The sequence below is a fragment of the Polistes canadensis genome, unplaced genomic scaffold, assembly GCF_001313835.1.
Source record: "Polistes canadensis isolate GaletaPanama2010 unplaced genomic scaffold, ASM131383v1 scaffold_13, whole genome shotgun sequence".
Classification (NCBI taxonomy): Eukaryota; Metazoa; Arthropoda; class Insecta; order Hymenoptera; family Vespidae; genus Polistes; species Polistes canadensis.
The window spans coordinates 462,190-474,161 of NW_014569560.1; the positions used below are offsets into that span (position 1 = coordinate 462,190).

Sequence of the window (11,972 nt, forward strand, 5' to 3'; positions counted from 1 at the left end):
ATTATATTCTATCATGTATATTTGATTTTTACGATCTTATATATCTAAAATAAAATAAAATAAAATAATAAAACGTTACAATGTAAACTATTAAATTGAATCAACAATTCATGGGTTTTATTATATTATAAATTGTATTATAAACTACATAATGAATTGTTTTTTTTTTTCATTTACTTTAAAAATATGAATTTTAAAAACCCTTTCTTTCAATTCGTCCCAGCAATACGATCCTAAATTTGATCGAAGTAGGTGTTGTCATTTAAAGAAAAAAAAGAAGAAAAAAAGATAAAAGGATCCTTTATCTGAAGCGTGTAAATCGAAAGAATGTAAATCGATATGAAATTGGTAGTATTGCTCGTGACCTTTAATCTTCCACCCTTTCCCTATCCTCCCTCCCCCCCTTCACCGTTCTTTCACTATCTTTTTCCTTTACTGTTGTTAACCATCCCTTTCGATGTTTCTGAGCTCTTCTTCTTCCTTTGGTAAAAGGAATAAAAGATTTCGAACCAATTCTTAACTTTAAACCATAAGCATTACACCAATCGAACGAGTTTCCTTTTGCTGATATCTTCGGAAAATGTTTTAACGGTTTAGGTTCGACGTATTTGATATAGAAAGAGACAGTATAGTAAATGTGTAAGTAATATCGATCGACCTTTTCACCTAGTATTCCTCCTTCTCGAAGCTAAACACTTCTTCCGGATTCAACTGGCTCTCACAAAAATAGTAAAAATAGTATTTCCGATGATATTCATTGGACATTGTCACCAGACATCCTAGTTTTTTTTATCGATATCAAAAATATATATTTTTAGATATATATATATATTATTGATACATAGTTTCAATATTCATTTTTGTTCCTGTAAATTTTCTAATTTTATTTTTACCTATTAGCTATTTTCAAAAACTGACTAAAGTAAAATAATAATTATTAAGATATCGATAAACTGTAATTATTTTTAATGTAAACAATTAGGAAAGAAATATATCAAAAATATAGTATATCATAAATATATATATTGTACTTACTTATATATTATTGATACCTAGTTTCAATATTCATTTTTTTTTCCTGTAAATTTTCTAATTTTATTTTTACCTATTATCACTTATTTACAAAAACTAATTAAGATAAAATAATATTCATTAAGATATCGATAAACTGTAATTATTTTTAATCTTAATATAATCAGGAAGGAAGTATATTTCTTATCGGTACTTATTGATACCTATATTTTTAAATAGAACAAATTAAAATGATATTTAAGATACCGATAGACTATAATCACTTCCGATCTAAATAATCAATAATGAAGGAAGTAACGTAAAATTATTAAACGATATCTACAATTGAATCGAATGTTTTTTATTCGAGAAGATCATTATTATCGATAAACTATTATGAAATCTGCAGAGATAATGTATAATTTCAATATTTATCTTATCATTTTTATTCTTAATAATGTTGAAGGAAAAAAGTAGAGTATTAAAACTGTTAGATATTTTTCTGTCGGGCTCTGATTGACACAAATTTTTATTAAATTCAGAACAAATACAACGAACAAAAAAAAGAAATTAATTCGAATATATATATATATTTATAATTAAATAAAAGAAATGATATATAATTTAATGTTTTCTCTTATAATTTATCTTCGTAATTGATGTTGAACAAAAACAAAAAAGAAAAGAAAAAAAAATACAAAGAGAAGATAATTACTAAAGCTACTTAATTAAAAATACTTTAATTCTCTCTCTCTCTTTCTCTTCAAATTGTTATTTAAATAAAAAGACAAAGAAGACTAATCAAATATAATATTACAAATGAAAGGAACACAAAGGATATAATTTTTACATTCATTTTTATATAAATTTCTTTGAATAGCAAAATTATATACGAAATTAAAATAAAAAAAACTCGTCAAATTGTATAACACGTTACGTTCGAACGAAATTACTTTTATATTTGTAGATCTCTGAAATAAGAGAAAAAAAAAATGAAAAAAAAAGAAACAAATGATCACCTAAGTGAATGGGGTTTCATCTAATCTTACAAACCTACGCTGCTTGTAAGTTTCTATTCTAAACTCAGGGACCAAAACCTTTTTCAATGATTCCTTTAAAAGGTAAAAGCGACAGATTTTGTAGCAAATGATTTTCTCTTTTCCATATAATAGGCCTCTTTCCTTCGACTAGTGTGACACAATAGTCTTTCAGTGTTGAAACAACCTTCCTGATGATAATACTACGAACCTGAAGAAAAAGATTTTTCCTTCCTTCAAATTTTCACGAGAGAAAAACGTTTACGAATTTTTACTCGAATTTCATTTAACATGGTTGATTAAAAAAATGTATTATTAAAATTATATTAAAAAAATCTATCATTTACAAATTAGATTACGTATATATATATATATATATACATACATATTTAAATTAAATTTTTGTTTTCTTTTATCTCGTTACATCACAAACGTTAATCGAGATTACATACATACATACATACATATATACATATATGTTTCTCATCAGATTCTTATCATGAGTGAAAGTCAATATATTATTATCTTGAAAGTAAAGCGGAACCCAAGTATCCTAGGTGAACCTAAAATTAATTGACCGTCGAATAAAGCCGAGTAAAAGTCAAAGGGTATTCTCAGCTGTTATTTGCCCTTGCTGTGTAATATCTGGCCTTTCTTCGAATCGATACACAAATTAAATCGAATGAAGCGGCACACGTCGAGTATCAACTCGATACGATCGTGAACGTCAAATACATAACCCATACTATGAACAAATTAAAGACAAAGATAGATGGACGTTAAGAAAAAAGAAAGAAAGAAAGAAAAAAGAAATACATTTTCTCGAATGAAAGTGAATCCTAATAATATATAAATTAAATATAAATTTATTTGTTATTATTTAACTGTATGGTGTACTCTTTGAAATAGTGTGTAATCAATAAATTGTTTCTGACGATGAAAAGTTTAATTCAATTCTAATCACATGATTGTTTTATATTTTTTCTTTATAAAAATTAATCATTTTCATTACTAATTATACAAACATCTTCGCGTGTAAGATTACTTTTTGAAAATGTACTTAATATATAATCTAAAGTTTGATGTTTAATTGGGTAGAATTATTTATACATTATATAATAGCTTTTATTTTCTTACGAATAAATATACATTATATTTTAGTTTGCAATAAAAATTGCAATACAATTGATTGAATAGATTTTATTTGATTTATTTCTTTTTTCCTGTCTATATACAAAGAAAATAAATTCCCATAAATAATTTTGTCGTCGGTATTGTATAATGATAAATTAAACAGGAATAAAATGTATCTACTAGGGTATTTTGTTTAGTGTTAACTGAATAATATACTATAATAATTTTTATCTTTTCTCTTGTCTCTTGATAATTTATCAAAACATCTTTCCTGCAAGAGTAAAAATGTGAGGAAAAGAAAAGCTATAAATAAAATTCCCAGTGTTTCCGAGGCTTTTCTTTATATATGGTGAGTGTATACGTGTATATGTGTTCCCGTAAGTACGTCGTTCCATCTGTCGTCCTCGTCGAAAATAAAGAAAACAGCTTGGATAAACGCGAGATTGAAAGATACGCGTAAAACGGGAAAGATAAGATATATACATATATATATATATATATATAAAAAGTTAAGATTCAAAAGTTTTCTTAGATGATTTCAAACATCAATTAATCTTTTCATTAACTTTTTGTATATACAAACTAACTTTTTTTTTTGTATATTCATATTATAAAACACAAATCGCGAGCACTCGGCTTTATATAAAACTAACGAAGCAACGAATTAACTTCTGAACCTAAAATATCTGTCTTAAAAAGAAAAGATATTAATTTTTCAATATATATATACTTTTTGGATTAATTATTTATTTTCTATAGGCTTGTTTATAAAACAACGAGTTTATAAGTAGAAATCTAAAAAATTGACAACAACGAAAAAAAAATAAAGAAACGATGTTTAAAAAATCATTTTAATAATTAATATACCACTTAAAGAACTTTTAACTTAACGATGAATTTGTAAAAAAAGGAATGTGGGGGTTGGGATTGGGGCTGGGTTTAAAAAAAAAAAAATAAAATACAGCCCTTGCTTTTCTCGATTCCACTCGACAACATTTTCTAACCAAATTTGCTATTACTTTCGTCATACTACTTTCTTCTTCTCCTTTTTTCTTTTCTTTCCTTTTTTCTTACACTATATATCTTTTCTATCAATTCATCCCTCTGTATCTTTTTCCTCAGTAAAAATAAGGACCCACTTTGAAGGAAAAACCTATAAAACAGTATCATCCCCAGTATCGTCCCTTTTACTCCCAGTCGTCCTATTTTCCAAGCAAGCTCAAGAACTATTTCATCGAATAAGTTTTACGCTTTTTCCGGTCAGCAGAATTTGAAATATATCAAGAAGTAAGAGAGAGAGAGAGAGAGAGAGAGAAAAAGAAAGAAAGATTATGTCAGTTAAAAACCATATAGCATTATTTCACAACGAAGATATCAATCTACCTTTCTTTACATTTTCTTTCCACTTTAACATATTACATTGTTATATAAGAATAACATAATCTACTATTTCCCTTTTTTCTTTCTTTTTTAAACAAATACAATTATACTATTATTTCAATTAGTTTATCTATGATAATATCATAATATGTTAAATGTAATTGACAATAAGTAAATCAAAAAATTTATCGTAAGTTAGTTATCATTATTGTTATTGTATATTATTATTATTATTATTATTATTGTAATATGTTGTTATCCTAACGCAAAGATATTTAAAATATAAATAAATAAATGTGTATGTGTTAATAATAAAATTATATATCAATTTTTCTAATATACGAATAACACAAAATACAACAGTCATTTTAATAACAGATTTAATTGAACGTTATAACTATTACACGTAATTCTGTATTTTTCATAGATAACGCATAAATTAACTGATTAAGTATGATAATATTATAAAATAAATGTTAATTTTGAAATAAACTAAAACAAATCGAAAGACTCTATAAGCCTATTTTCCATACAATGAATAGATTAGAATGTGAATTTATTGCCAAGAAAGTACTGGATATGACCTTACACGTTTTTAAATTTATATCTATGTATATATATACAGTGATATATATTTATATATATACATCATATTACAGTGTATATGATCATAAGTAAACGACGATATATCGGGAACTTCTTTATCTTGGCAAACTGCCTCGTGTATCCTCCTTGTTTCATGTTGAAAAGAACGATATAGTAACTTTCCCTTAGCCAACGTTAACGATCGTTAGCCCCTTTTCCGAATAATATCATCACACAATCGTTATATCTCATCAATAATTTATTTATTCTTCCTATATATTTTTTTAACACAAAATTTATATTTATATAATCGAACAAATATTTCTAATTTCTAATTTTATTTTTTCTTTTTCTAAAAAAAATAAACAAAAAAAAATACGAACCTTCAATCGCGAGAACTCATTTGCAATTCATTTTTAGTTCGATTTATTATTTTTTTCTTTTTTCTATTTTTTTTTTGATTCGTATACGTACGCGTATTTTTATCAATTAAATTTTATGTGACAACGAATATAATAATAAATTATTATAGAAATATATACACGAGGTTATCAGTTTTTCTTTTTATTTTATGATCACATTTTATCCAAACTTATCGCATTTTCTCGCGTATACCTTTTTTAATATTATAAAAAGTATATAAGAAACAAAAGTGTAACTCTTGGAAAGTGGGATAGAAACACAGAGTTGATATATTTAATAATAACTTTAACGCGCGAGGGTTAATGTACTTTCACGCGCTTTAATATTATTAAAGACTCGAAGAAAGAAAAGGAAAAGAAAAAGAAAAGTAAAGAAAAAGAAAAGGAAAAGAAAAAGAAAAATTAATTAATATAAGAAATATAATATAATAAACGTGTTACGCGTAGAAAAGTTGATAACGAAGTGATAATAGTTTGATCTCGATTAGATTGTAACAAATGTATCTAATATAATTCGTCAACGATTAATCGTCAAAGGGTGCCGGTGGGGGTGGTAAAAAAAAAGAAAAAAGAAAACGAAAAAGAAAAAAAAAAGTTCAAACGCGATCTCAACGTGAGCCCAGCAGCAGTAGTTTCTTTTTTTTTCTTTTTTCTTCCGAATCGTGGAAAAAGTCTGTGAATATAAAGTTGGCCTCGGTCCAAAAAACGATAGAAAAAGTGAGAGAGAGAGAGAGAGAGAGAGAGAGAGAGAGAGAGAGAGAGAGAGAAAGAAAGAAAGAAAGAAAGAGAAAAGTTGATAGTTGACTAAACGAAAAGAATAGTTTTGGTAACATCCTTGTCTCTTTTTTGTTTTTTTTTGTTTTTTTTTGATTTTTTTATCTTACTATTTTTTCTGTCATAGGTAGTAAATACAGAAAACTATGGATGGATCATTCATTCCTCGTAAACATTGGGATAACATGCCAACCGCTTAAAGGAAATCGCAGTAATGGAAAGAAATAAAAGAAATGGAAAAAAAAAATAAGGGATGAAATTAGACTGTTTTTTTTTGTCTTCTTCTGCTTCTTCTTCTTCTTCTTCTTTCTTTCTTTCTCTCTCTCTCTCTCTCTGTTTTTCTGCTTTGTTACGAAATCGGAAAAAAAAAATAATACTGGAAAGAAATGTCAGTTGCTTTGAAAAGATGCTCTTCTGAGGAACCATTCAGGTCGGGACTATGAACAATACCTTTATTGGCCACACTGTATAATCATCACTCGTGTCTCCCTTCTTTTATATTTTTTTTTTATCTTCTTTGTTTTTTTTTTCTCTTCTTCTTCTTCTTCTTCTTCTACTTTTCTTTTGTATTAAACAATGACAAATATATATATATATATATATGTGTGTGTGCATATATATGTTAAAATTATTTAAATAATATTTCTAATCATTGATTGTAATTATTTTTTCCATTCTACAAAGTGATGTGTAGCATCATCTATTATTAAAATTATCTACCGTGTAACGAATGTTAAATTAATTTAAAGAAAAAGTCATACTTACAAAAATAATTCTTTTTTAGAGATATAATTAATATATTATAATAATAATAATAATATAATTCGTTGTGTGAAATAATTCGATAGATGATTATATTATTTATATAAATATACTTTGATTGTTATAAAAAAAAGTATAGTTCGATGATTTTATAATATATTTTCTCTAATTGAAAATTATTTTACATTAATATAATATGAATCGTGTGTAATGAATTATCGTTAAATTCATTTAATTAGATCACTATCACGATTACACGTACAAATAAATATGATAAACAAAAAAGAAACAAAACAAAATAAAATAATACAAAGGTATTTGATGATACAAATAATTAAGAAACAAAAAATAAAAATGTAAGTACGATTCTAATATCATTTTACAAAAATGCATTTGAAAAGTTCAAAAATTTGCCGTATATTATACACAGTGACCAATAACTATAAACATTCACTATGTATATCGGCTGTGATCTTTTAAACAAATATATTCTACATCTTCGATACTTCTTAAAATATTTTGACGAATTCCTTAAACCCACCCCTCGTCTCCCCACCCATCCACCTTAAAAATAATATAATTAACTTTACCAAAATTTTTGTCTACAGGTATTCCAATATTGTTACAATATTATATCGATCAATATCACGAAGGAAGATAGTGACGAAGGTCAACGAAAGGATTGAAAACGGCGCACAGCTGTCGTCCTCTAACCTAAGGAAAGGCACGAAAGGGTGTCTAAGGTTCAATCGGTCACGCACGTGCTCTCCTCTTTCTAACGAACAAAAATCTTAATATACACGTATTAGAAAACACATGATTTCTTTTTTATATTTAATTCGTTCCGAAATGATAATAAAATTTGATCGAAGAAAAAAAAAGAAAAAAACTTAATTAACCGATTAATTAATATTATTAATCGCTTGAAATAAATCAATATACTTGATAATCATTTTATCTGGCACACGAGAAAAACAAACGATACGTTCGTCAGAAATGTTTTCTTGTCAACTGTTACAATATAACCCCTACACTCTTATTCCTATATTTTCTTTTTGTGAATAAATAAATATTTTTATTTAACAATCTAACCACCCACCCCCTGCTCCATCAAAGGGGCTAAAGAATCGTAACAAACGTTTTTTCAGTTATTTCAACAAGAAGAAAAAAATTAAGTAAACCAAGAACCTGAACACCTGAACATATAGAAACACGATACTAATGGCCTGATAAAAAGAAAAAAAAAAAAAAAAAGAAAAAAAGTGTTGTTAGCGTTCGTAAAATTAACTTTCTTAAAACGAACACATAAGATACACACATACACAAAAACACACACACTAGCAGCAGTGTAGGAGTAACAGTAGGCAGGCAGACATTCGCACAGTTAAAGTCGATCGAGCGTGGCAGTGAAGTTCATTTCGTGAACGAAGAAAGATACGTCCATTTAAATTTTGTTCTTTTACATTTTCCCTCTCTCTCTTTCTCTCATTCTCTCATTTACTTTATACACACAATATCAATTAAATTATAATAAAATTCTAACAATGAGATAATCCCAAGTCTCGTGTTCGAACGATCGATCATTAGTCATTTTGAAAGTAAGTAAATAAGTAACTAAGATAATAATTCATTTTATATTCTTCACAAAACTAAAATGATTATAAAGAGAAAGAGAGAGATAAACGTATAATACAAAAAATAAAAAGTACAAAATAATGATTCGGTAGAAACGACGTCGTACCGTGATAAGAAGATATTCCTCGAATCGTTGATAAAGTACCGGAACGAAGAAGCAACCAAGATAGATAGAGATAGAAATAGAAATAGAAAGAAAGAAAGAAAGAAAGAAAGAAAGAAGAAAAGAAAGAAAGAAAGGAAGGAAGGAAGGAAGAAACAAAGAAACAAGGATTTATCCTGTTGGGTTGCTTCTTATCTGGCGTCGTCGTCTCGTGGAAGGGTGGTTCCGTCCATCGTTTCTCTTCTCTCTGGATCTCTATCGGGGTGAGGATCGATCGTTGTCGGGTGCACACGCGCTGACCGGTTGCGGGTACGCGTCCACACGACGACGGTTACCGAACGGTAACAAGAGAACGTATACGATCAAAATGAAAAAAAAAAACAAAAAAAAAAACAAAAAAAAGAAGAAAGAAATAGAAAGAAAAATAATGAAAAGGATAACACTACTCGTCTTCTTCTTCTTCTTCTTCTTATTCTTATTCTTGATCTGTGTTCACTCGACGATAAATTCCAAAGTATAATTTAGGGGTGGCTGGGTAGATGATTGTACGTGAACAGGGGTTTCTTTTTATCTTTCTTTTAAAACACGAACACGATTTACGAAGGTGAGATGGTTATTGGGGGAAGGGGGGTGGGTGCAAAGATGGATGAAATCAAAAAAATTGAAAGATAGGACAGAGAGAGAGAGAGAGAGATAGAAAGAAAGAGAAAGAGAGAGAGAGAGAGAGAGAGAGAGAGAAAGGTGGAAAGAGAGAGAGAGAGAGAGAGAGGGACGATATAGGCGTATATATGCGTCTCGCGCGTTTCCCCCGAGATCTAAGCGCGTTAGAGATCACCACCTTTATCTCGCGCTTTTATACCGACAACAAATAAATAAACGACAACTTGGAACCCCCAGCCGTTCGGCAGGGTGACCGAGTGGCGACTGAGACTCACCCTCTCTGCTGCCGTTGACTACCCCCTCTCGAATACCCCCACTCTTCCGTTATCAACCACCACCACCACCACTAACCACCACCACTACCACTATTACTACTACTAATACTACCACCATTGCTATCTCTCTCTTTTTCTTTCTTTTTCCACGCATATATGTACATAGAATATGTTACCTTTATTTGAAACCCTTCTCGTAGTTTGACTTCAACCATAGTTTCAATCTTAACTCTAACCGATATAGAAATATTATAATAAAGATTACTTGGATTTTTTGTTTCATTGATTGCTTATATATATTCGTAAATAAATGATTATTATTATTATTATTATTATTTTTATTATTATTACTAATATTACTATTGCTATTGCTTAATGTTTGTTACTGATGATTGCTACTGTTGCTGCTACTGCTACTCCATATCATCGCGTATACCCAATAGAATACTTCAGAAATGAAGTATACTAACCAAGAGGCAACTATCCAAGTGGATTAACGTAACCACCACCCCCCATTGAAGTATAAATTGATTAGACTAGGAAGTGGTGGAATACATCGATGATACGCGGAATGGTTTCGATTTTACTCTCAGGTGGATGAAAAATTGAGTTAAAAAATATATAAGAAAAAAAAATAAATAAATAAAATAAAAAGAGTGAGAGACGGGGGGCTGGGGCTGGGGGTGGGATGGGGAAGAATAGGGGATGTTTAAAGCTTTCGAAACTCGTCCCCGATATCTTATTCCGAGGGATTCTGGAACGACGCAGGACCGCTTTACTGCGGTAAGTCGGATGTCCTGGATCCTGAATCGCGTTGGGTTCTACGCGTATCGTAGGACGTTCGTTCCAACGATGAAGAGAGAGAGAGAGAGAGAGAGAGAGAGAGAGAGAAAGAGAAAGAGAGGGAAAAAGAGAGAGGGATGGTCGATCGAAGGCGTCGAAGGGAGGGCGCCACCTCGCCGACTAGTAGCAACCACCCTCCCTCACCCTCACCCTTCCCTTCACGCCCTCTTTACTCATTCTCTATCTTTCTCTCTCTCTTACTTGGCTCCTGCGAGTCGTTGCTTTACTTACTTATCAAAAGAACATCTATTTTAAAGAAATTAATCGAGAGTAACATACACAACAACAAGAAAAAATATATTTATATATATATTTGTAATTACTATTGGAATAGAAAATATTTATACGATTGAGAACAATTTATAGATCAAAATGAACATTTTTATCTTTTAAGAAATTTGATGTATAGAGGGGATTTATTTATTTTTCTTATATTACGTGACTAGATTCTTTTAATAGCAAATTTTTGTTTGTATTTCCGTAATAGAGAACAATTTTAAGATTAATAATATTTTCGTTAAATCGCGTAAAAAAGGAAAACAAGGAAATAATCGGATTTATTATCGATAATAAAGGATTGTCGCGGTGTGTTAAATCATTTTTTATTATTTAATAAAAAGAAAATTGCGCATATAAGTGTTACAATTATTTGTAATTGTAAAAATTATTGAGAAAGGTAACGTCAGCAACAGCTGATGACGTTCGTTCCTGATCGTAACGCTTATTATTATATTATTACTACCACACTACTATCATCATCATCATCATCATTATTATTATTATTATTATTATAATTATTATTATTATTATTATTATTATTATTATTAATAATATTATTATTACTAGAGCAGAGAAATCGCATTTCTTGGCATCTACTGCGTGCTTCGTAGATCATCGTGTCAATCCGTGAAGGTCGATATACATATACATATATATATATATATGTGTATGTGTGTGTGTGTGTATGTATAAAAGGGATAAATTGTTACAGAGATGATATCAGAACATTTTCTCGATTAATACGATAAAGGATGGAGATAAGAGGTGAACGGAAGTCTATTAATAATTCAAGAGAATACCTTTCTATCACACACACATACACACACACATACTCTCCTTGTCTCTTATTATCTATCTATCTGAACCAAAGAAAGCAAAAAAAAAAAGAAAAAAAGAATACTCGCTGTTATAAAATTATAACTAAAAATTCAACGACCCTATCGTCCAGAAAATATGATATAAAAAAAAAGTACATGAGTGAAAGAAAAACAGACAGACAGATAGAGAGAAAGAGAGAGAGAGAGAGAGAGAGAGGAAGAGAAAGAGAAAGAGAGGGAAAAAGAGAGAGGGA

The 11,972-nt window shown here is 29.0% G+C and overlaps 1 long non-coding RNA gene across 1 annotated transcript in view; it reads right to left on the reverse strand.

Annotated features, from left to right (window-relative positions):
* Window positions 1-9,785, reverse strand: part of LOC106793410 — a 16,457-nt gene extending 6,672 nt beyond the window's left edge. Inside the window, exon 1 of the long non-coding RNA XR_001382416.1 lies at window positions 8,847-9,785. This is a non-coding gene — a long non-coding RNA (uncharacterized LOC106793410). The remainder of the gene's footprint in view (window positions 1-8,846) is intronic.
* Between the last annotated feature and the right edge of the window lie 2,187 nt (window positions 9,786-11,972).